At 39.8% G+C, this 18,164-nt stretch overlaps 1 long non-coding RNA gene across 1 annotated transcript in view; it reads right to left on the bottom strand.

The window, feature by feature from the left end:
• LOC114549418 (uncharacterized) overlaps positions 1–18,164 on the bottom strand; it is a 149,479-nt gene that overhangs the window by 39,945 nt on the left and 91,370 nt on the right. The gene's annotated exons all lie outside the window — the stretch shown is intronic.

Here is an 18,164-nt window from a genome sequence, read left to right as displayed (position 1 = left end):
TTCCATAAATGAATATAATATATATATAATATGTAGGCTATAAAGTGTAAAGTATATTTCCTGGCCCGGACCATAGACTGTATATTAATGGACAGCGCATGTGTGACGTCACCCATTGGTTTGTGGAGATCTGCTATGAGTCGTTGAGTTTGCCGTTACGGGCGCAGATGGTTGCAGATGTGACGATTTTAGACGAGAGGGAGGAGCTGCTTACACTCTACGTTAACACCTATGTTACCGGAAATGACGAGCGGGATGAGCGTGACAAACGCAACACATGGCAGATGATTGGACGAACGCGCCAAGTGGGGCTGGCTGCTCTCGAATTTCAAAACAGACTCTAATGGCGTCTCATTGTGAATACGATCTCATATTTTACGAAAAATAGTTTCTGAAAACATTTTAAGCGAGAAATAGACCATGCAGTTGCTGAATCTGTCTTCATTTCAGATCGACAAAGGTCAGTTTAAAAGATTTTCGTCAGATTTTGAGAGGCGGCGAGCCCACCGCTCCTCAACGGTGGTGTGTGGAGTGCTGCCGGTCACATCACCTGTATTTTTGTAAGAGCTACACTGAAGTTGTTAGTTTGATAAATGCAAGTTATTTCAATTGTTATTCTGTAATATTTCAATCTTCATGTGCTAAAAAGGGCACATATGTTCCTGTTAATGGCGATACACATTTTTTTGCCAAGTAAATGAAAAACTTGTTGAAATCATCGTCTTCCCTCTTGCTGTATCAAAATCTCACCTCCCTTTCCTCAGAGATGGTCCCAATAATGTGCTTAAAGTCAAATTCCGTTTGTGCATGATTACAAGATAGAACTATGTTTTAATACTGTGTCCTACATTGTGGATAATTAAGCTATATTTCATATGCTGAAGTATATTTCTGGAGTGTTAAAGATTAAAGAAAAAATAACAACAAGAACCGTACAGAATCGAAAACCGTGACCCTAAAACCGTGATAAGAACCGAACCGTGGGTTTTGTGAACCGTACCACCCCTAATAGACGGTAGTGAAGAGTGAAGGCAAAACATCTTGATCGCCCCCTAAGTACGGGTCAAAAACTGGGCAAAACGTCATAATTGACAGCTGTGATTGGCTGGTGATTGGTTGGGCGGATGTATGGGCGTCTCCACTGCTTAATCACTACTGTGCAGAGTCTGTCTTCGAAATTACAAGAAGGCAGCTCCAGTATCCGGGACACGTCATCCATCTTTAAATTATGTTACAGTCTAGCGGGCACCAGTAACTTCCTAGATTTTCAATTTTTTCCTTTTTTTGAATGGATTAAATGTGATGTGTTAATTGGTTAGAGAAGCTGGTAGGTGGATTTGGTTACCTTTGGATACAGCTGATAGCTGTATATATATAATATATATATTACAGACAGATAATAATGGAATTGATCATCTCATCTAACTCTCAGCAGGAAAATCTTGTTATAAGATACTGGAACTTTTAAATAAAACTATCCTTATTATGATTTACTTTAAGAGTCACTATGGTTAGTCTTGAAAAATGATACCAGCATTTGTAGTGGCACAAAATTACTTAATATTACAAAATAATCATTACAGGCTACATCTCATTAACATGTTTAACCTTTTTTTGTGCCCACATTATCTCTTTACACCCTTATATCTTCAGTCTCAGTTGCATTTCCTTGTTACAAATATCCTGAGTCAACAGGAAAGGCATCCAATACCCTCAAAAGCATCTCTCCTCAGAGAATGTGTGACATTTGCCTGTCCTAACACGTGGCACTGTGCACTCATTGATCACCTCATTGTGAGTATTAGGTTTCTGTGCAGCATCTTCATTTAATGATGGATCGCTTTCTGTCTGCTGCAACATGCTATCCCACAGGGTACACTGTTGCATGAGGTTTATTTATTTTATTTTTTTTCCCTCAGTTTAAAAGCACATGCTACAGGCGCACAGATGGCCTTATCAGGATAGCTGCAGGAAACACACAGTAGCCCAATCTCTCTCTTAGGACATAAAGTCTTTCATATGAAGAGGAGATACACTGCAAAAAAGATGCCTCAATTTAAACGGTGATGATAATCTTTATGCTCACATCTGTCAAATCGCCTCATAATTCATACTTCAGGAATTGATAAGATGCTTGAAAACTCTGAAAAACTTTAAAAAAAAAACAACATTCAAATGTATTTTAAAGAAGGAACTCATCAGACTTCCCAACAGATTTTGCTTTAAGCACATGTTCCGACACTGCATCAACTGCCCAGCCTGCAGAGAAACAAATCAGAACTAACTTGTCCTTTCTTAGCCTTCCAATTGATAATAATGATGTCATTATTACTGTACAGTACATGCCCTTAATTCCTGTACAGTGTTACTCCTAACAACAACTCTGGTAACTAGTGGTTGCAGCAGTTCATTTTCATAACACATATTTTCTATTTTTTTAACCTAAGAACTATGGAAAGCAGCAAAATGGCATTCAGTGTTGCTGTAGTTTACCCTGAATTGGTTAATTGGAAAACAACAACCAGCACGTCATGCTTTGAATCATGGCTGCAAGCTGAAGTCAATGCAAAATTGCCTTAAAGCTATAATGCGCATTCTGTTGCCCCCATGAGGAATTCTAAGTAATGACAACAACACTGACGACGCAAGCCTTCGGTGATCCAGCCCTCCTTCGGTGATCTAGCCAAAGGTTAAAAAAAAAAAAAAAAAAAAAAAAAAAAAAAAGATCACACCCCCACCCCTCCTCCACATAGTTGCTAGTAGCATTTATCCCGTCAAATCAAGGAGGACACGGAGGATTTAAGGAAACATGATGGACTCTTTAGAGGTCAGAGAGGTAATTTCGATGTCCCCTTTGTCTCCAAAGCTGAACATTGCTGTTCTTTCTCAGCGGTGATGTAAAACACATCACTTGACCACCCAAATGTTGCCGGGCTACACCGTTCTGTAAACATAGCCATACTGAGAAATAAGAGAGAGAGTTCTGTGAAGCTGATAGGCATCTCTTTGTTATTAGCTTTGAATCAACTCATTCGGCAATGACTTGAATGTATACTTTAAGACATGTTTACTTGATTGATATGAGTTTCACTGTAGCCACGTGATATCATGACTTTGCATAAACATACATGCCACTTTCTGTTATCTGTACGTATGTCTATGCTCTATAAAGCGGACAGCAGTCTGCAACGTCAGAGCGTAAACATACATGCCAAGTGGCACTTTCTAAAGCCACATGGCGTGTTATCGCGAGGCTACGTGTTATTGCGAAGCTACGTTTGGGTTTAGGAAAAGAAGAACTGGTTGGGCTTAGGAAAAGAAGAACGGGGTTGGGTTTAGGAAAAGAAGAACGCAGTTGGGTTTAGGAAAAGAAGAACGGGGTTGGGTTTAGGAAAAGAAGAACGGGGTTGGGTTTAGGAAAAGAAGAACTGGTTGGGCTTAGGAAAAGAAGAACGGGGTTGGGTTTAGGAAAAGAAGAACGGGGTTGGGTTTAGGAAAAGAAGAACTGGTTGGGCTTAGGAAAAGAAGAACGGGGTTGGGTTTAGGAAAAGAAGAACTGGTTGGGCTTAGGAAAAGAAGAACGCGGTTGGGTTTAGGAAAAGAAGAACGGGGTTGGGTTTAGGAAAAGAAGAACGGGGTTGGGTTTAGGAAAAGAAGAACTGGTTGGGCTTAGGAAAAGAAGAACGGGGTTGGGTTTAGGAAAAGAAGAACGGGGTTGGGTTTAGGAAAAGAAGAACTGGTTGGGCTTAGGAAAAGAAGAACGGGGTTGGGTTTAGGAAAAGAAGAACTGGTTGGGCTTAGGAAAAGAAGAACGGTTGGGTTTAGGAAAAGAAGAACGGGGTTGGGTTTAGGAAAAGAAGAACTGGTTGGGCTTAGGAAAAGAAGAACGGGGTTGGGTTTAGGAAAAGAAGAACTCGTTGGGTTTAGGAAAAGAAAAACTCGTTGGGTTTAGGAAAAGAAAAACTCGTTGGGTTTAGGAAAACAACAAACGTGGAAAGGAAACATCACACACAGGACACAAAGTCATACGCGGGACACAAAGTCACACGCGAGACACAATTCCTGGTCTCCTGGGTGAAAGTCCTCTGTTTTACCCATCCACCTCCCCGACCAAGCTCTCTACGCAGATTTTTGCCCTTTCATACTACTCGCTATGGCGTAAATTCACACGCAATCGCAAGGTAATGTAAGTCAACGGAGGCCAAACGGCGTTGATAAACACGCTAAAAAACGAGTATGCGTCTTGATAACACGCCATTAATGGCATACGAATTGGCGTGTCATACATACGCCACTTCATGAGATCAGTCTGCTGTAGCCATGCTGGTTATTGCTTGTCCCACTTCAGCTTCACTCAGGCTCTCTCTCAAACTGGCTACATTTTGATTTTTGGTAGTCAGATGGCAGCAGGATGTAAATCCAAATCCATGCTTGTGCACAAGTGTCTTTTCAGCAACCCAAAGGAGATAATGTATGCCTTAGTATTAGACTATCTATGGGCTACATCCTAAACCAAAGTAACATGGTTAAATAACGGCCTTAGTTGAATGTTTTTATACAGTTTTATACAGTTATACATAATGTAGTAGGGTATTTTGGAGAAGGAAACTGAACTTAAACCACTGTCTTATCGTCCAGTAGCTCAAGCTGCAGCCACTAGCTCCTCTCCTTAGCATATGGCATATTTGTTTTGTAAGAGCATTGCATTTGCATATTTGCTCAGAAATCAGACCCATTGCATCCTGCATCTCTGGTGAGAAAAGTATCTTTGCATTTCTGTGGGCTACGGGTTTTAACCACATTGTGCTTCTGGCCGCACCTCACTCACTGATGTCAAGGCTTGTATTTCTTCTTTGGCAGCGGCAGCAGCTTAGCTTGGTCATCATGCAATTATTGCCTGGTCCAAGTAAGCAGAGGTGTGGGAAATACATCCCTATCCACTCTCTCTCCTCCACCTTTTCATGTGTTTGACGTCCCTTGATTTACATTTCATGTTAGTCAGTGGTATGCATGGATTTGGTTCACAGCAAGTTCAACCCTCACTGGTTAGGAATGTTTTCTCCAAAGTCCTCATAGAACTTATATTGATGTATTTTATAGAAAAAGCAATAAGCTCAGGCATTGGATGATTCATTGAATATAAACTGGTTTACGACATTTTCTTGATTTAATAAAGCCCTCAACCTTGACTTGTTATAAGATACTGGAATTTATTTCTGATATGAATTAAACTTCTTAAGAAATATGTAACCATCAACTTTGAGAAAAGTCTGATTTATAAAACCAAATGAGTAAAAAGCTTACTCAAATGGACTGGTTTTTTTTGTTTGTTTTTTTGCAGTGTGCACCCCTCTGGAGTATGCTTTACCCAGACTTTCACTTCCATTAACTGTCCATCTGTTCAACCTCCACGTTTCTCAGTAGAATACTTTTGACTAATTTGATCTTCATTTAGTTGCCTCCACTTGCATTATTTCCTGTCGTTACTGGAAAATTGCTCCTCCAAATGAGCTCTGAGTGAGAGGAATGTTTGTCTGATGCACACAACCGCCATCCTTTGAAGTTTTACTCCAAAACTAACAATAATAAATTCTAATCGCTGCAATGCTGCATGCCCATTCCTCCCCGTCAGACTTGCATTGGAGTGAACGAGTTTAACTGAGCATCCTAATTAGAGGAAGCCTCGGTGTGGTGAAATGATTGAATGATGTCGACCACAGTAAACTAACATACTAATGACTTTCACCCGCAGCTGCTCAGGCCTTGGGTTGAGCAGGAGGTCCTCGAGTTTTTCGCCTCTGGTTGCCTAGTGACATTTCTAGCGTATCTGATCAGAGAAGACAAATGGTAGACTGCCAAGAACGTGTCAAACATAAATCCTCAACACCATTGACTGACAGGTAGCAACTTGTGTCTCCATGTCTACTGTAGCTCTCCTGCTGTTTACACTGGCTGTTTGAAGCTTTGCAGATCTTGGCTTTGCTTGTTGAGAACAAAACTCTGTGTGCTGACAGCCAGTGGCCTTATTAAAAATAAGCCATGCTTGGAGAAAAGGTAGGTGCAAACCAGGCCCTTAAAAGACTACCCCCTATTTCTCTCTCTGCAGAGAATTTCAATTCCCCCCCTCAAGAGTCTCAGGTTGCTCAGCACGCCGGTGTCCCGCATCCGGCCCTCTGGGTAGAGGCAAAGGGAAAATTGGCTCCGACTGTTCAGGTTCCAAAGATGGTTTCAGCACCTTCTATGAGTCTGTCTGTCAATCACAGTAGTCTCCTCAAAACAAACCATACAGGTGCAGTATTCCCCGGGCGCTTTCAGAATCACTGTGGTCCCTCAAAACCATTAAATCTACTTGTCCAGAGAAGAAGCAAATAGATTAGCCTACCTGATGAGCCTGCAAATGGAAACACTCAATGCATAAGGGCCTTTCACAATAATAGGAATGATGCCCATACACCTAGATGGAAAACAATTCTTTGAGAGATTGCTATGAAACAATCTTGTGAGCTTTGTTTATCAAATCCTATCACACTTCACCTCTGCTAGCAATTCTCAGTTCTTGAGTGCCCCATTGACCGTATCTTGTTGATCACACCTGAAGATGAGCACTTTCCAAGGCTGTAACTGTGTAGCCTTCAGCCTCAGAACATAATGTAATAACCTACTAAACTCAGTTGTGTTTTCTTCTTCTTCTATTGTAATTATGAATAGGTCTACAAGGCTCTGTTTGTGCCAGAATAGTATTGGTGTATACCGATTTTCAAGCTCTTCTTTGTTGTTTGTACATGTTCATGCTGTTGCACAGTAAATTGTTTTTTTTCCACACGTGTATTGGGTTGTTAATAACTGTGCCGTGTTACCTTTCAGTGTCGTTTGCATCGGTCTGATCTGTCCTTAATACCTGCTGCCTAATGTGGACCAACATCTGTTGCCTTTTCTGTTTGCTGAAGTCATTCCTTTATCGTTCCCCCACCCGTTAATTTCTGTTTGCACGTTTCTTTGGTTGTTGTGAGTTTGCGCGTCAATTCTGTCTCTACAGTTTGCACATCACTGCATAGTTTGTCAAATCAGCAGTTGACATTGATTAGCAGCTCAGAACATCAGACAGATGCACAGGCTACAGTAGGTACTCATGTTTGTTTGAATATGTATCTCATATTTATTATCTATAGCACAAAGTTTGTTTTTACTCATGCTTAGAGTTGAGAGGATGACCTTGTAGAACACAGTACTGCTATGATTATGTATTACAGAAAGAAAATGTACAAAAGAGTTAAGATAAATTATTCAAGATACACTTGACTACTTTATTTCACAGGGAAAGTGCACAGCAGAACAAAATTACGTCACATCCAGCTTACGGATGTAATAGAAAAAAAAGAAAATGCTACCAAGAGTAGAAAATAAATTATGAAAAAACATATATATATATATATATATATATATATATATATATATATATATATATATATATATATATATATATATATATATATATATATTGCACTATTGCATTGCATTGCACATACTGTAATAAATAATTGCACATCCTGCAATTTTTGACCTGTGACAACCACAGAGTTTCTGGTATCTCAGTCAAAGAAAATCAAACACAAAAAGGATAAATCCAGTTTATCATAACTTGGATTTTATTTTTAAAGTTGTGACCATCCTTCCTATTTGTAATCATTATTCCAAGTCCTTTTCTCTACGGTGGCTCTTACAGTTTTTCTCAGTTGCTTTGGTACATTTCTCAGATCAGAATTGAAATTCTCAAAACTACCTGTTCATTCTTCACATCATTGTCTCTCTTGTGCACATCAAAAAAAGCAGTTTCTCATTTCTTTGAACAAGTTGCAAATGCTTTGGTACATCCATGCAAATGATTATGTACAATTATCTGCTGTTTCCTACATTATCAATTGCTTATGTCATGTTGATCAAAATGTATTATAATGGGTCTCTGTTGAATAGTCTCACCCCCCACACCATTTAGGCATTAGTTCATAGCATAAGTCTTTACATGCAAAATGGTTGAACAAGTTGTTATAACATGTCAAGGATATTTCTATACATTTCCATTAGACTTTTTTTCTAAATCTGTCCTGAGTTGGTAAATTGCTCCCAGGTGTATCTTGACTTTCTCTAACGAAGGTGCATCTCATGAACCATCAACTGGCAAGTATATAAATTATATAGCCGGAGGACAACACAATGTTACAATGTCTGACAATGGAAGGACAAGGAATTGGACGGAGCCAACAGCCAGAGAGAAGAAGGAAGACTGCACTGTAATTCATACAGCACTGCGTGTACATTTTCCCTAAGGAGATTGTCCTATGTTCACGTTTTTATTTGTGCTATGCAGTGATGTCTTTTCCTTTCTGTATCGCAATGACATGGCGTGTCAACAAATTAAAGTACAAAGCGTAAATGTGAATCTTGTCTTGTCTCATGCAATCAAACTCCCACCACTTCTGAAAGCACACCAATTTTAAATAATTGTCATCAAAACTTTAGCCATAGTTTACATCAGAACATCCCACCAGAGTACACTGTTATATTGACAACATGACTAAGCAATTTGACTGTCTTCTCCGTACACAATGACACAAGAACTTGTCATTCTGATGGCACTGACATGTTCATTGACACAGATATTTACTTTTGAGAGATGAACCAAGGATTTTGAGCAAGAGACTGGCTTTTGCAGGCAATCCATGGGGTTTTGCTATTTGTACAAATTATTCTGAGAAATGCACTTACTGTTTTGCAAATGTCGAGGATGATTCGAGAAATTTACCAAAGCGACTGAGAAAAACTGGAAAGGCGATACACGACAAATACATTTGGAGGACATTTTGATATTGCTATATGTTGAAAACATACTGACAATAATAATTCTCTTCTCATTATTACAACCTTATCTTCCATCCTTTCAAACTCTGCTTATCATTTGCATAATGTCACTGCAGAGGAGTTACAAAGCAAGCAACAGGAGATGTGACGTTGACCTTTATAAATGGGGTCAAGACAAGAGTGTAAATGATTGTCAGTACCAGCGCATCCATTGCTTTTTATTTCCATGTAGTGTCGCTGACCAAACCTTGATGATATATTGTTTAAGCTTATATACTGACTACTGTTTTAGCTTAGTGACTTACGGCCCTATCTTGCACCTGGCGCAGAGCAAAGTAAACAATCAGAAGGGAGAATCACTTGTAAGGTTAATACATACTGAATAAATGCCATGACAGTCGGTCACAACTAGACATTGCTGTGTTTTAAGAGAACACAAGTCAAAAAGAACCTCTGGTTTTCTGTGTGTCTGATCATCTGAGCGCTCATGTTTCTCAGCCAATCTGATTTTGTTGTAGGAAAAACTATGGAAGTAATACACAAGTTGTAATAAGCCAGAATTAGCCTTTGAACTCACAACTTTAGAACACTGGGCAGTGGAACATTAAGATAATGTATTTTGATGAAGTATCTGTTTAAAGGGAGAAATATGTATGTGTCTGACGTGTGAAGCGTTGATGATTTGAGTTCAGCTGCACAGTGCTCATGAAAAATTTACGAACACAGGCAGTGTTGATACAGTACCTCTTCAAGTCCTCAGAGGTGTACAATACAAGTTCGGAAACATGTCATGAATATTTCAGGATGCTAATTTCAGCATCCCAAAACAATCATTTGAATTTTAAGAAGGCACGCTTTTATGGGAGGTGACGGGAAAAGAGATGAAGGTTGTAAGCATGAACCAAACATAGGCAACTGAAGCTCACAACAGTCCCTGGAAGCGCTGCGTTCACAAAACAGTGCCTTCTCTGCTGGAATTGATTTTGTCCCGTTTCCCCATTTGCTGATACAGCTATGCAGATATTGGTTTGTGTAACACAACACATTGACTCTGTAAAGAAGCGAATAAACAGCTCTCAAAACTAATTCCAATCCCAAAGAGTGACATGTGATTTTCTCCGAGGGTACCAAATTAAACATCCCACTGTGGCTGATACATCATTTACTGCCAGTGTTGTGGTTTAGCACTTTGAAGGGAGAGATTACAACTCCAGCGATGTTAGGTTTTTTTCCCCCGCTCTACTCGCTCTTGCAACTTTCAGAGAGTCTGGGGTTTAATCTGACACTGTCAGGAGTCATCTTTTCGCAGCAAACACATCAAAGAGTCTGGGAGAGAATCTGTGTTCTCATAGGTGCACATTATTCAAATGGGCAAACTTGCTTCTCATAGTTGGACTTATACACCTCGTCAGCTTCTGCAGCTGACATGTTGCCGTGCAGCAAGGGCATAGGAGATGAGTTTCTAGTGTCACTCAAGGCAGCATCCAGTGGGAAATTGCAGTCCCTCTGAAAAGGGACTTAAAAATGAGACGCAGAGCAGATATAACTGTGCCTACTTCACATCATGCAATGTTTTGGCAGGAGAGCACAGACCTCTTCCACAGGCTGCACCACTAGACCTATTCCCCCAGCTTTGTCTGTAATTTACACAGACTAGTGTATGAGAGCTTTACATAAATTCATGAGACTATTTGGCCCTAATTAAAATCCATAAACAAGCGCAAGTGCAAGTTCATCTGCAGTTCACAGCAAAATGTCTCATTGATTTCCTGTGTTCTTGTAATAGCCAAGGAATTCTGAATGGTGGCCTTTCAGGGCAAATTCATTGGTTTGCAAATAATCTTCCCCTCAGGAAAATAATTCTCTAACTAAAAGTCGTGCTACAAAGGTTTTATATCTCAAATTGTGTTTTTTTGTATCTTACTGTCCGGTGTTATTGTCAATAGGGAAACATCTCTACATACCATGGCTCCTGCAAACGCCAGCAGCATGGCTCTATGGATGGCGATGTAGGTTGGCTGGTCGGCCCACCACTTTGGTCCAGACTGAAACATATTCGACAGGTTGCGATAACATTTTGTAGTGACATTCAAGGTCCCCAGATGATGAATCCTAGAGACTCTGATGATCCCAACTATTTTCTCTAGCACCACCCTGAGGTTGACTTTAATGGTTTTGGGTGAAATGTCTTGACAACTATTGGATGGATTGCTATGAAATTTGGATCGGACATCCATGGTCCCTTCAGAGTGAAATGCAGTAACTCTGGTCATCCCTTAACTTTTCTTCTTGGGCCATCCACAGGAAAAAATGTGAATTTTCCAATGGTTCCCAAGAGCTTCAGCTACTTTGTGTTTGGTGCCAATTGGCAAATGGTACCATGCTAATTTGCTCTTAGGGTTGAGTCGCACTTAGGTCGAACATAACTATATCGTAAAACGTTTAAATATGGGGATAACAGTGCAGACATTTTCAGAAAGTCTCTCTTGGAAAACATCTATAGTGTTGCACTCGGTTGTACACAAGTGCCATGAATACTAAATAAAAAAGAGAGCTATGGAAAGAAGTTTGAACCCATCTTCCTTTCTCAATCCCACACATTTCCATTTTGGAAAGTAGCACAAATGGTCAGAAAGGTATAGTGGAAGGGAGTTTCTGAACTACTGTATGCGGCCATCCAACTAGCAGTTCCAATGGAGTATACTGGCAGCTTTAGTCTTGTTGTATATTAATTATACTTTATCTCACCAATTCTGACTCACTTTGGTTTTTAAGAGAAAATGCATAAAAGCCATTGACCGGTTTTCATTTCCAACTTTAAGGTTTTCAGAATGTCCTTATTGTCGGACTGCCATGATTTCCTGCCTGGCAGACACAGAATGGTACTGGGAGGCCTGGCCTAAAGAAGCAGCTCTGTAGGCCAGAGACGCTCTGACTTCAAAGGGAGTCAGTATTAGGTGTGACCAGTAGCCGCATGTTCCCTGCAAAATTCTTTGGCAAGTCTGAGATCAGGTTTCCTGCCTAGTTTAGAATGCAGGTTTGACCCAAAGATGTTGTGATGTTGTCTTAAAAGACTGTTTACTTGCATGTTCTCCTTCAGGTGATACTACTTAACATACTTTGAAGGCATTGGATTCAGTCGATGGGAGTCGCTTCAACAGCCAAATCATAAAATGAACATTTGAAATATAATTATGCACAGTAAGCAGTCCTGCTTACAATTTGTTGGAGGAAATTTATCATTTTTAGTTTAAAATTGCTTAGGCAAGACCAGTAGGGACTAAAATCAATGATAAGGACAGTGGATTCCCTGTTAAGATGTGTCTGTGGCGTACTGAGAATGTTGAGATTAAAACACACTTTGATGAAAAATTGAATATGAACACAGGCTTGTCCTCACTGAAGGATGCCTCACCAGAAAAAGGGCTGCCTTCCTGAGCCTTGAAGTAAATCCCATGACATCTCCTGATGTGATTTTTAATTAATTCTGAAGTTTCTTGCAAAAACACGGAAACTTTTCCCTCACAGGGAACATCCTTTTTACGGTGTGGTATGAATTTTAAGGGACTGACTTCTTTTAGTTACAAAATGCCACTAAATCAATTTTTAAACATCTGTCCGTTATTGTGCCGGCTTCCGCTCTCCAAGTCCTCCACCCTATTATTTAGGAGTTGTTTTGACTTTTCAAGTTTTTCCACAACTGTTTGCAGCTGGTAAATCTTGTCCTCCGCCATGGATATGCGCCGTTCAGCTTCAGCAACGCGGCCGCTGCATTCTTTAATGTCAGTTTGAACATTTTTAATTGCTGTCAGTACACAATCCATCTCAGAGTGAAAATCTTGTTTGAACGACTGTATAGCCTTCATGATGTCCATTGTGGAGGGGTTGTCCATGACTTCAGCGCTGCCGGCACCCAACTCTCCATCGCGTGCACCCCCTTCCACGCCGGAAACCGGTCCCGCCGACTCGGCCTCTTAATAAGCGAGCCCTCCAGCTGTTTTATATTTGTCCTTGGTCACTTTTCTCGTTATAGTCACTTGTATTATAACCACTGTTTCAAGTTGTGATACTCTTACTCCAGTGGGGATTATTTAAGTAGGATTTGTTCCAGAATTAGCAACAGAGCACAAAGAGCCACTTTCGCTCAGCACGCCACCATAACCGGAAGTCTCGCGACTAAATCAATTTAATTGCATCATGGCAGAAATGGGGACTCAAATCTGAGACTCTGACTCGAGTCGCACTTAAGTCGCACAAACAGCTGACTTCAGACTTGACTTGCAACTCGACCCAAAAGACTTCAGACTTGACTCGGACTTGAGCTTCAAGGCAATAATTGCTTTTTCATGCAATTATTGCTTTTTAAATCTAAATTCATTCATGTATTTCTATTTTCTTTTATTGGCGCATATACGTTGGGGAAACGTATGACAAGCTGCATGTCCCCTGCCCTTTGCCATAATGTGCAACGTAACGCATGCGCTATGCCTATGTGCGTGCACTCACGTATCAAAAAATGCATTGACAAAGGCGACATCAAGTCCTCCTGGAGTTTTGCCTTTTGTCATTAGTTTTGTTTTCAATAACTTGGTAAACAGTGGCAGTAAGCCAACAGCTACATGTAAGGTGTGTGGCACCAAGATAAATGATGCCGGATCAACAACGTCGGACTTCATCAGGCATCTCAAAACACACCCAGGCAGGTCAGTCACTTGCTAATGTGAAAGAGACGTTACATTTAGCATATATCGTCACAGGTAACAAGCTAACTATCGCAAAGTGTTGTGCTAATGCTGGGAACAGGTAAAATGTATCTTTATAGTTAGTAGTTGCTGAGGCTCAGGCATCCATTGCGCACAGGAGGCGGGACGCACGGATCCATCTCCCCAGGAACAAACGCTGTGTCGTAATTGATCCCGAGGATGATTTGTAGGCTGTTAAGTGAACAAGGTGTACCCGGTCCTCCAAACACTGGGCCGTCTTGACTGTCTTAATTCTGCACATATTTCTGTTACTGTAGTCCTATTTAATATTTAATTATTTCATCCAAAATAAATGGTATTACATCAGTGAGTTCAAAGTGCTTATTGTGCGTAATTTGGACTGACACTGAGATGCATGTTGTTCTGTAACTGGTGTGGCACTGCCACTATTCTCTTGATTTCCACTTCGACATTAGACACTTTTTTGAATAAAAGAGATGTAACATTTAGCATATATCGTCACAAGCTAACCATCGCAAAGTGTTGTGCTAATGCTGGGAACAGGCAAATTCTATCTTTATAGTTGTATCCATATGATGTGACAGACTTAGGTTAATATTTCACCAGGTACGAGGGCTACAGGGATGTGTTAAGTAGACCCCATGAAGTTATCCTAAAACAGATTTTAATACTGTACTGTATGGATGGTAGCTACAGGACATGCTTTGAATTCATAAACTTTAACAATACAGTGTTAGGGACAGATCAGATGGCCAGAGACTTGGACTCGTGGCAAAAGACTTGAGACTTGACCTGAACTTGCCCCTCAAAGACTCAACTTGGACTTCCAAAAAATGACTTGTGAACATCTCTGCATCATGGTAATGCCACTTGTCACTTCCTGTTTTAAGGTTAAAATCACACAAATTACCTGGTTGCCAAAACTGTGTATTGATCAAATAATATAAATAATATATATTAAATAAATGTGCCAACCAATGATTTGTAAAGTATTGCCAATGTCTTTAGTAGCTTTTCCTGACAGTGGTTTGGATCTGCTCTTCTCTGGCAGCATAGCCAGTGCTAATTACAATTTACAGACACACACATGCTCAATTTGCAGCAGGTCTGGTTACTGAAAGGTTCTTGATTAAAGAGTAACGTTGCACCTCTAACCACACCCACCACTGATGTCAAAGCATACTGGCACACTCTGAAATACACTTCTACACCACTGCAGCAAGGTGAGGAGTTAAGTAAAAGGAATAGTGCAATCATTTTGGTTAACATGCTTATTTGCTTGCTTAGCAAGCATTAGATTAAAAGATTGATGGCAGGCTCATGTCTTTGTGGTAATTCTGAAGCTGCAGCCAGCAGATGATTAGTTTAACTTACCATAAAGACTGGAAACACAGAGAATCAACTAGCCTCAATCCGTCCAAAGTGTTAAAACGTTAGTTGCGTTTTTACAGGGGTGTAATATGCCAGGTTTTTGGACAGGAGCAGTGACTTCCTGTACATCCTGTACTTCCTTTACGCTACGCTACGTTAACCAGTTACTGGCTATTGCTTCATATTTTGCACCCAAAAAATGAGAGTGGTATCGATCTTCTCATCTAATTCTCTCTGATTAAAATTTCCCGCCAAACCAAACAAACAGTCCCTAGTCCCATTCAAACAGGCAGTGTTGTTGTTAGGTTAATAACCGCCTGTTATGATGATTTACTTTACTTATCATTTTATTTAAATTTGGCAGCAGCAGCGTGGAGTTTTTACATGTGTTATAATAGCTGTGTGATTTACGCAGACTGCGGGAGGTGAGTGAATCCAACCATCCAACAGGCTGTCAGGCTGCTCAACCCTTGACAGGAAGAAAAAAAAAAAAAATCACATCATGGCCTGCTTTGGTTGATTGGCTTCAGGCTCCTGCCTCTTGATTGGCAGCTTCAATTCTGCGCCACTCAGCAGGGTAACATAGTACCGTGTGTCAAAGTGCTTCACTGATTGAGCTCCACAGACCACAGTGAGGACAGGGGAAAAGTTGGAAAATGTTAAAAATGTATGCTGTCAGCTTTGGACATTGCTATGAACATTTCCATATCATCAGGGCTGCAGCTACCATTCAGGGCGCTGAGGTCATGCCCGAGGAAATTTGGAAGTTTTAGCAACCTTGTGGGATTTTACATTGTATAATTAAATCACAAAAAGCTTAGGCTGATTCCAGTATTTTTTAGATGCGTACTACTTTTAGACCAAATAAATACAAGGATGAACTATTTCCAGAATTCCAGAATTTAATTCCTTAGTGTGGAGGAGAAAAAAAGCATTTAGACCTTAATTTTGGGAAATAAAGTTATAATACTTCATTTACAGGTCAGAAATTATCTTACAATTTCTTAGAAGTTACCAGTAAAGAACTATGTATGCTGGTGTTTATTTGAAACAGAATTGTGACAGTTCTGAGAAAGTTAGTCAGTTTGGTTGGGTTTATAAGCACTTATTGTTTTCAGGAGGAAACTTGCAGAAAATATAAATTAATGAATCTGAAATCTAATCTAAAAAAAAAATCTAATAATTAAAAATCTTTAAAAAAAAATCCTGGCTATGGAACTGCTTATCTTGCACAGTAAAGTAGAACTACTTACTTAAAAGTAGTGACTGAAGAGACTTATGTAGGATATAAATTGTAAATGAAACATATAATATGAAATGTATGCATTTGCTTTGTGCTGCTGTGATATGCATGGACAGTGTTCTAATATGGTCGCATTGACAAGGAAATTCCAAGCATTACAGACAATTAAAAATGTTTGCATCGCTGCATTTTGTCATACTGTATGAAAATGTCAGAAACATTACACAGTCCTCTACGTTAAGCGCTTCTGTCACTTTCTGGTTAATTAAGCCATTTTAAAGCCCACAAAACAAACTTTTAATGGTTTTCAAGTGATAACCAAGGCTATATTTCTTAGTCACTGAAAGATTGACAGTTTGGAGATGGGAGGTTGACAGGTTAGAGATAGGGTATTTCTCCTTACAGTGAGGATTAGCTGTTCATTGATGTCATTGACTGAAAATGGAAGTGTTTCGAAGCTGTATATGGCATTCGCCTCACATTGTTGAGCCAAATGCTAATGTTAGCTTGCTAACATGCTCAAAATGATAAGGTTGGGTACCAAACTCTGTATTTTTTTGGGTAACGACCGAATTACGATAAGATACAAATACAAGATAAGATACAAATACAAAGATACAAATTATCATTATTTGATTAAATAGTTTGTAGGGATGAATTTGGGAGGAGAGAGGGTTATATTTTGTGTGGAGTAGGGTTGTTATAGATCATATCCATCGTGATGGTTGACCGGCATCACGATGGAGAGCCACCATCGTGATGCCACGCCCCCCACCCTGTCAGACAAACGCTACCTGTACCTGTACGGTAACCATGCTCTGCGCCTCGGCTTGGACACAGCTGTCTCGAGCGAGAGAGAAAAAAGCATTAACATGGAACTCTATCACACTTTCCTTTATCCCCTCATTGGACTAACTTTGTGGATACTACTGTGTGCGTGCATCAATAAGTAAGTCAGATGACGATTTTATGTAGGATTTATGAATGTACGTTAGCAACAGTAGGCTAATTCACAAGGGTGCTATTAAATGTGTGCGCTAATACTGTGCATCTGTTCATGTGCAGAGTTAGGTTTCTGTTTATTGAATGCGTTATTCAGGGCTAATATAACCAATAATGTAGTTTAAACTCAGTAATGGTATATTAGGTTATTACTGTCGCTCTGTTAAAGGCAAACGTTCCACTTTCCTGTCGTTAAGCAGATCACGGACATCTGATTGAGTCTAGACTTTACGGCACTGTAGTTAAGTGATAGTAGGTAAAGTTGTTATTTACTGCCCCTACCAGTGCCAGCATTTAATACTGTCTATTTACAGAGGGCATTTAAATGTATGTCAGATTGTTTCTATGTTAAATGTTAGCCCATAGTAGTAGAAACAAATATTTATGTAAAAAAGAACCCCCCCACGATATCATCGTCCATCACAACGTTTTACTGTAAACATCGTCAACTGCCAATTTAGGTGACATCGCCCAACCCTAGTGTGGAGTGTAAAATGTTCTAAATAACAAAATGTTCAGAGTAAATAGGATAAATAGGTTTGGAATTATTTTTACAACTAAAATGATTTTTTTTGTTATCACAGAGGGAAAGTACCAAAAAAAAGGTACCGTTGGGTACAGGATCCCAATTCCAGGTACCGGTATCAGTACCGGTAAGGTTTACCAGCGAATGGTACCCAACCCTACAAAACAATAATGCTAACAGGCTGATGTTTAGCAGGTTTAATGTCCCCCATGATGATCAAATAAAGCATCTGATTAAATAAATGTGTCAACCAATGATTTGTACAGTATGGCCAATGTCTTTAGTAGTTTTTTCCTGCCAGTGGTTTGGATCCGCTCTTCTTTGGCAGCACAGCCAGTGCTAATTACAATTTATGTAATTATTTGGAGAGATAATCTAGACCTTCCATATTTATGAAATCGCAGACACACAAATGCTCAATTTGCATCAGGTCTGGTTATTG

The sequence above is a fragment of the Perca flavescens genome, chromosome 22 (assembly GCF_004354835.1).
Source record: "Perca flavescens isolate YP-PL-M2 chromosome 22, PFLA_1.0, whole genome shotgun sequence".
Classification (NCBI taxonomy): Eukaryota; Metazoa; Chordata; class Actinopteri; order Perciformes; family Percidae; genus Perca; species Perca flavescens.
Note: the sequence above shows the minus strand (reverse complement) of the source record. Positions and strands in the feature narration are given on the sequence as shown.